Genomic DNA, 7,677 nt, shown 5'->3' on the forward strand with positions numbered 1-7,677 from the left:
CCACTGGGCAGCGTCTCAGGAGAAAGACAGTAACAATGAGTTCTTCTCAGCCTCAGTTCTTCAGAACAGTAAAAAGTCACCAGAATCCCCGCTGCTGCAGTTAACTTGAAATGGGAATGGAACCCTAATTTATTTTTTACAGATTTATCTTTGCTTATTGTATGGGTGTTATGCCTGCCCGTGTGCATGCATACCACATGTGTGCAATGATGGCAGAGGCCAGGAGGGGGCGTTGCATCCCCTGGAACTGGAGTTACATATGGTTATGAGCTGCCATGTGGGTGCTGGGAACTGAACCTGGGTCCTGTGCAAGAGCAGCCACTGCTTTTAAGCACTGAGCCATCTCTCCAGCCATGAGAACCCTAATTTCTTAACTGTCTTGATTTAACCACACACTGGTCTTCACTATTACGGACATAAAACCTCTTTGAGATCTTTTCTTTATTCATTCGGTCATGTGGACAGAAAGATGACATTGAAAACCGAGAAGCAAAGTCTGTTCTTACGTGCTCATTAAGTATTCCCTGTGTGGCAATCCTGCTCTGCTTTTATCCAGGTACAGATCTTGGCAGACTAGTGAAGTAGGAAATGTGTTTAACTGGATGGTACTCATGGTGAGGATAAGCATTATTTAAAGGGGGGTCCAATCTCTGTCCAACTGAAGCTTGGGTTGCCAGTAAAAATAAATCAGGATAATTCCTTCTAAAAGACAGAGCAGTAGAATTAAAAAGATCAAGTAGTTCCACCTGTAAAGGATTGCCTTTTAACTTTTGTTATAGACATTTAGAGAATTAAAATACATTGAAAGTTTCTGTTTATTCAGTAAGTTTAAGATTTTGTTTTAATGTATATGTTCTATGTGCTGACAATTTGCCAAAAAATAATATTTTCATTTTCTAAAATTAGAAATCTTTCTTCAGAGCCTTTCCTATAATATTGAATATGTCATCTACTCATTTAATTCGATTTTACAACATGCAAATGGATCACTTCACTTCCATATTTTCAATAAACAGTAAGACTTCCTCCTCATCTGAACTTGATTATGACCCTTTTATTATGAATAAGAGCACATACCTAAATCGTTGAGAAACTAAGGTATTAGTGCTGACATCATCACGAAATGTTCAATGTTGACACTCATCATGAAGTGGTCAATGGTCACACTCATCATGAAGTGGTCAATGGTCACACTCATCATGAAGTGGTCAATGGTCACACTCATGAAGTATTCAATGGTCACACTCATCATGAAGTGTTCAGGGCTTTCATGAAGGAACAGTTTTAAAAGTCTGATGATCATGAAAGTTAGTTTGTTTGAAAAATGAATGCTTCCTTACGGATTAGAGAACAGCATCCCAGATGTGGAAATGAGGGCCAGATGGGATGGTGGCCCTGCAGTTCTAGCACTGAGGGAGGAGCAGGTGGAGGAAGAAATCACAGTCACCTTGGGCTTCATAGTGAGTTCAAAGCCAGCTTGGGCGACATGAAACCCTGTCTCAAATTCAATGAATAAATGAATAATAGAAGTAATTTTATGTGACTAATTCCTCTTCTTGCTGCTGTTGCTAAGTTCCCTTAGCCCTCCCCTGGCACCTGAAGTGGGTGCAGATGAACAATATGTCTGAAAACCGCATCCTAGTTTAAAGCTGTAGATTTTAACTTGAGAAGAAATCTAGGCCCCATGTTTGCACGCAGCGTGGTGATGGCTCACAGCACAGCAAAGCATGGTTGTGATTGCTTTGTGCCCTGAGCCTTGGTCTCTCATTTTGTTTTCGTGCATCATTTACACCGTTGCTCAGTGATTCCACAAAGTCAGCACATCTCGCCAAGTTAACACAAAGTGAATTCGAAGGAAAAAAATTCTGTGGTATCTGGTACCTAGACATGTTTGCTTCTTCCCATTGACTGCATTTAAAATACAAGTTCGTTCAGGAAGAAATATTAATACTTGGGCTAGGTGTTGCAGATCTGCACAGCAGGAGCTGTGGGTTAGTGTTCACGGAGCACATTTGGGGGGGCATGACAGATCTAAGCTTTGTGTTCTGAACTTGGAACATCAAACTGCAAGCTCTACAATACTCACATTAATGTATATGAGGAACAGGAGGTTCACAGAGTACCTATACAATTAACAGTAACATAATTCCTGTTTATTTGAATACAACAAAATTTGGAAAGTTAAAGATATTTTAAAATAGATTCGATAATCCACAGGATTCAAAGTTTCTGGCTTGGGGACATGTATTCCATTAATTCAAATCTGCACTGAAATGAGATGCCGAGGCTATTCTTTGTGATGAGGGCCCTTGGGGAGCAGCTGATGCCCTGTGTGTGTAAATGGACAAACAGGAAAGCCTGTCCAGGAGTCCACTTGTGTCACTCCAAGAGAGCTTAGAGTCTAAGATAAGACTAAAACCGGTTGAGATGTCTGGTGGTATTTGAACAGGAGGGTTAGATAAAACTAGATCAAGAGGCACTATGGGGGAAGAAGTCAAAGGATTTTGGAGCTCAGTGCTGATGTACCCCGAGTACAGACAGTGGATGGAAAGAAAATGCTATAACAGGGGCAAGCCAGATTAAAATGTCTGGCAGAAGTGAAGGAGACACAGATACACGTCACAGTGCACATGAGCTCAAGAGCGAGTTTGAGTGGTGTGCGTCTGCACAGGGCCAATCTCACAGAATGAGAAAATGTGTTGTGTGTTGTAGAGACGGGAGTGCAGGATTGATGTCCTTAAGTAAACAAGAAGGACTATAAGAAAAAAAACACAAGTCGAAAGTCTGGTTCTAGACAGCAGAGATAGTCTGCCCTTTATAAATTGGGGTGAGAGAATGTGAAAGGAATAGATTGCTGTTTTGTGTGTGTTTGACTAAAATTAAATATGGGAACTAGGGACTAAGAGTTTGAAAAGAACAGAGCAGCTGCAAACTTGTCATCGAGGAGACTGGGAGATTTAGTAGACAGATAGCATGAGCTTGTCCAGTGAGCCAGGAGGGAAACCCGAGTCGCCGCATCATGAATTTGGAGTGCAATCCAGCCATGGGACTCTATATTATTTTCTAGCCTCCATAAATGTCTTGGTTGGAAACTGGATGAAGTTTCAAATTGTGCAGGATTGGGGGTCTCTCAGTGAGGTTTAATGTCTTCAGATGTTCATGAAGGTAAAACCTCAGTGAGAGAACTAGAGTTCTAAACAGGATACAGTGAAAAGCGAGATCAGTGATGGAGGTGCGGTGGTTAGAATCAGCTCTCCTGGAGCAGAGGAGGAGGGATGGAGGTCCACAGAGGTGAGTGTCGGAGACAAGAATGCTTGAAAGTGAGTCTATGCTAATGGGGAAAACATTGATAATAAAAGTTCCAGGCAGTGGTTAGAATCAGCTCTCCTGGAGCAGAGGAGGGGAGGGATGGAGGTCCACAGAGGTGAGTGTCGGAGACAAGACTACTTGAAAGTGAGTCTATGCTAATGGGGAAAACATTGATAATAAAAGTTCCAGTGTATGACCTCAAGTGGATGATCAACGTCTGAACAAGATTACTGTGACGAGGCACCCAGAGCCTCAGAGTGTGGAGACATCACCTGCACCCCTCTCAGTTACCCACACACTTGTATTCACAGGACCTCCCATGTGCTGTATCTTCTTCTATCCAGAGTCCAGTCCCATTGCACCAATCATCACCCAGGTTCAGCTGTAAATGATTTTGATTAGGAATGTTTGCAAGACCCTCTCCACTGAGTCCGCTCTTCCAGCCTAGGTGTTTGGTACACACCAAAACAAAACAGACCATGTATCAATTCAAACAATTAAGAAACAATTAGAGTAAGATGTATCTCATAATATGAAAACGAAACTGAAATCCTGGGTGGCTGGAGAGCTTTCCTGGGGTCCGGTCCAGCTCATAGCTTTCAGTGGGATGGAATCTCGGGGTTGCCCAGACTCAACAAGATAAAGGCTTAGAATTTTCCAGTTACTGTAGATTCTCTCACCCTTCTTACCAACTGGATCTGAATTCTGATGATTTCATTCATGAAGTTCTGGTGGAATTTTATACCCAAATCCACTCTCATTTCAAGATATAATGGAAGTAAGATTTATTCTTATACTTGAATTTTGTAAGTTACATGTTATTTTAGTGGGATGTGAATCAGGATTTGCACAGTAGATCCCCAAGCAGGTGGGCTGTCCCAGCTCTGGCTCTCTGTTTGTATGCCCAGGAAAGCTTTCATATCAGCACATCCTTCTATGTTAGGTCATAAGAAATTACTGAGGAAGGCATTTCAGTGTTAAGACATATTCTATTTCTATGTTTTCCTTATTTGCCTGATTGCAAAAGAGACCTTCCAATTAGCATAGTAAGTACCAGTATGTAAGTGGTGCAGCATAGATCATGCCATAATGTTAACTTCAGCTAATTTCTTTTTTTATTTATTTCTTTTTATTTTATGTGTCCGAGTGCTATGCCTGCATGCAGGAGGGTAAGTGCACCTTTGTCATGCAGGGCCCACGGAAGAGAGAAGAGGACATCAGATTCCCTGGAACTGGAGTTACAGTTGTTAGGTGCCATGTGGGTGCTGAGATTCAAACCCGGGTCTTCTGCAAGAACAACCAGTGCTTTTAACCACTGAGCCAACTCTCTAGCCCCCATTTCCCTTAATTTCTTGAAGGATGAGAAGGATAGAGTCAAAATGTTTACACAATATAAGAAAAATAGTTTTGTCCAAAGGGGATAGCTACAAACGCATTGTCTTACTCTTTAAAATTTTCTAGATTTTAATACTTTGTGAATAAAATATTTTTAAAACATTCCTTTTATTGTTCTTTAATTGATGCAGAAAATCAAAGCCGAGGGTCTATGAGAACAGAAGAGGCCTGGGAGCTTCTTTCCACCACTGGGGCTGTGTCCACCTACAGGGAAACTGGCACACCCCACTGTTCCTTCTTACCCTGTGGCATTATCTAGGAATACATTTATTTTTGTGCATATCCATTTTTAAAGAGAAAAGTTTTCTGCAATAGACTATTTTAAAGCTGAGAAGTAAAACACAATGTCAAATACCAGAGAAATGAGGGTCAACATGAAACTCTTTAACGTGCAAGAGGGTCTGTGTCAGACTCTGCCGTCCAGGAAACAGCTTTTAACAGCAAATTCTATTCAATGATTTATATTGTTAAGTGAAAAAATATGAAAACTCTCAGGTTGTATCTGCGTCAATGTCACCAGTTCCAGTGATTCAAATATTGAAACATACCTGATTGATTGAATTTAATTGTTTGTTTTGTTTTAGGTTTTTGTGTGTTTGTTTTTTGAGGTGGGGTTCCTCTCTATCCCCAGATGGCCTGGAACATGTTCTGTAGACCAGTCTGACCTGGGTCTACCTGCCACTGCCTCTGGTGCGCTGGGATTAAAGGTGTGTGCCATCATGCCTGGCTGCATTTAATTCTTGTTCCACAGTAACTGAGCAATTATCATGTATATTGTAGACAAAGACATTCTGTGTCCTGACCTAGCATTCTGACAATTTTTATTAAGTTTGTATTTCTACTATCTTATTTATATGAGTCACTGAAAAATCCTACAATAATTTAAAAATCCATATTAAATAATGTTGGTCCTTAGATCATATCTTAACTAAAAAAATCCCAGATGATGCTAATATGATGTCACTTTCATATGTACAATGTCATGAAGGTTTTAAAGTATACTTCTCTGTGCACAGCAGAGCCAGTGGGATTAGAGCACAATTCCCGCCCACCCCCCTCATCAAACCCCACTCTCCAGGCTCAGGGCTTCCCAAGGTAGTGTCAGTGAAGCAAGCTGTTAGTCAATACTGAGATTACGAGCCTTTAAGGAAAATCATGGAGAAATATGGCTGGAGGCACTTGAATGATGTTAATCTCCTGAGACATTTTTAATGAAACTATTGGTAGGCCCCTTAAAATATGGAATCCAGATGCCACAGGGTGAATCACAAAAGCAATCAAGTTCCCTCAGCTCTTTTGCCAATTAAGTGAATGTGTCAGGGTTGTAGGGTTGTTTGTTTATTTTTTTTAACAATTATAAAAAATCATAAGAAAGTGCTCCCACAGTTGCTTTACCTCTTGAAACAAAGCGGAGAGAAAGTGCTAAGCACACCAGCACAGGGGGTACATGCACCTGCTATGGGCTACAGGCCTGCTGGAAACTGGAGGAAGGACCTGCGGTGGGGGCTCCTGGCTGCCTTCCCCCACCTGCTTTTTCTTTGTACTTAACACTGCGTTTCATGGAATTATTCTTGAGTTCAGTAGATCAAGAAATATCCTCTTTTAATCGTAGATTTGTAGGTTATGGATTGAGAAACATTCTAGATTGCTGGGAGGACTTAGATTTCTAGTGTGTGTGTGTGTGTGTGTGTGTGTGTGTGCGTGTGTGTGTACACTTTTGGATGGGGAGTCCAGAGGTCGATGTTGGGGTTATGGATCTATCACGTTGGGTATGTTCTTTATTGGAAATCTTCCTCAAATGCTCTTTACCTTAGTTTTTGAAACAAGGTCTTGGAACAAGGTCTTGTGCAGAACCATGGTTAGATGGCGTGGCCACTGAGCTCTGGGGAATGTGCCTATCTTTTATCTTTCCAGTGCATTGGCTACAGGCATACATCACCATGCTGGCTTTTTATGTAAATATGGAGATCTGAATTCAGGTCCTAAGCTTTCATGAGAGGCACCTTGCCCACTGAGCCACTCCTCAGCCCCACCTCTCATTCATTTGAAAAGTCTATCTAGTCTACCTTTAATACCAGAACTTGATAGAACACATTCAGTCATTGGGCATCTATGTGTATAAGAAGTCTGTGAATTCTGTCAAAGGGGGATTCTTTCAAAGTCCTGATTCACAAGTAGCTGGCCTCCTACATTTCAGATAGAAATCTTAGCAAAACAAAATACAGTTAACCTTCACCTCAAAATGATCTCCTGATCTGTGAATGACCATGAACCTCAGCCTTAAGGGATTAATGTAGAGATATTTATCATGACTGTGACATCTTGTTACCAGGAGAAGTGAGCAACTCATTTCTCTATATGTTGTAAATCTAATACATAGATCTGCAAGTTTTAGATGAATGAGTGAACTGATAAAGGGGTAAATAAATCTCAGAAGTGAAACATACATTAAAGGAAGATTGCATATTTTTCTAGAGAGACCCCAAATCAGAGAAGCACCTGGTGAGGAGTATGGGGTGCGCTGGGATCTCGGGGTGCTAGCTGCTAGCGTGGCGCTGGTCCCCTGCGCGGACCGGGAAGGCGCAGCGCGTCTGTCCTGCGTTGCTGGCGGGCCCCTGCTTCTCCGCTGTGGGTCTCTGCTACCCGGGCTGGCCCGGTCGAGTTCAGCCCCAATTTCACCCGTGCACTCTCTCTCTGAGTTCGGGGCCCATCAGCTGCCGGTCACGAGGAGAGGTGCGGGGCGGCGAAAGCTAGGGTTCGGTGAGTCGATGACAGAAGGATAGCCCCCCCCCCTTTATTCAGTGACTCTGCTCGGCTCCAAGTCCCGGTGATCCAGCTCCAATTATTGAGGGGAAACCAGGATATTTATACCATGGGGGTGGTAGTAAAAACCTTAACTGATAGGTACTTTTAGGATGCCTCATTTACATATGGAAGTGGGCTCCTGCCAGGCTGCCAGACTGCCTGAAAAAT

The sequence above is a fragment of the Nannospalax galili genome, unplaced genomic scaffold (assembly GCF_000622305.1).
Source record: "Nannospalax galili isolate Female #2095 unplaced genomic scaffold, S.galili_v1.0 scaffold372, whole genome shotgun sequence".
In the NCBI taxonomy this organism is placed as follows: domain Eukaryota; kingdom Metazoa; phylum Chordata; class Mammalia; order Rodentia; family Spalacidae; genus Nannospalax; species Nannospalax galili.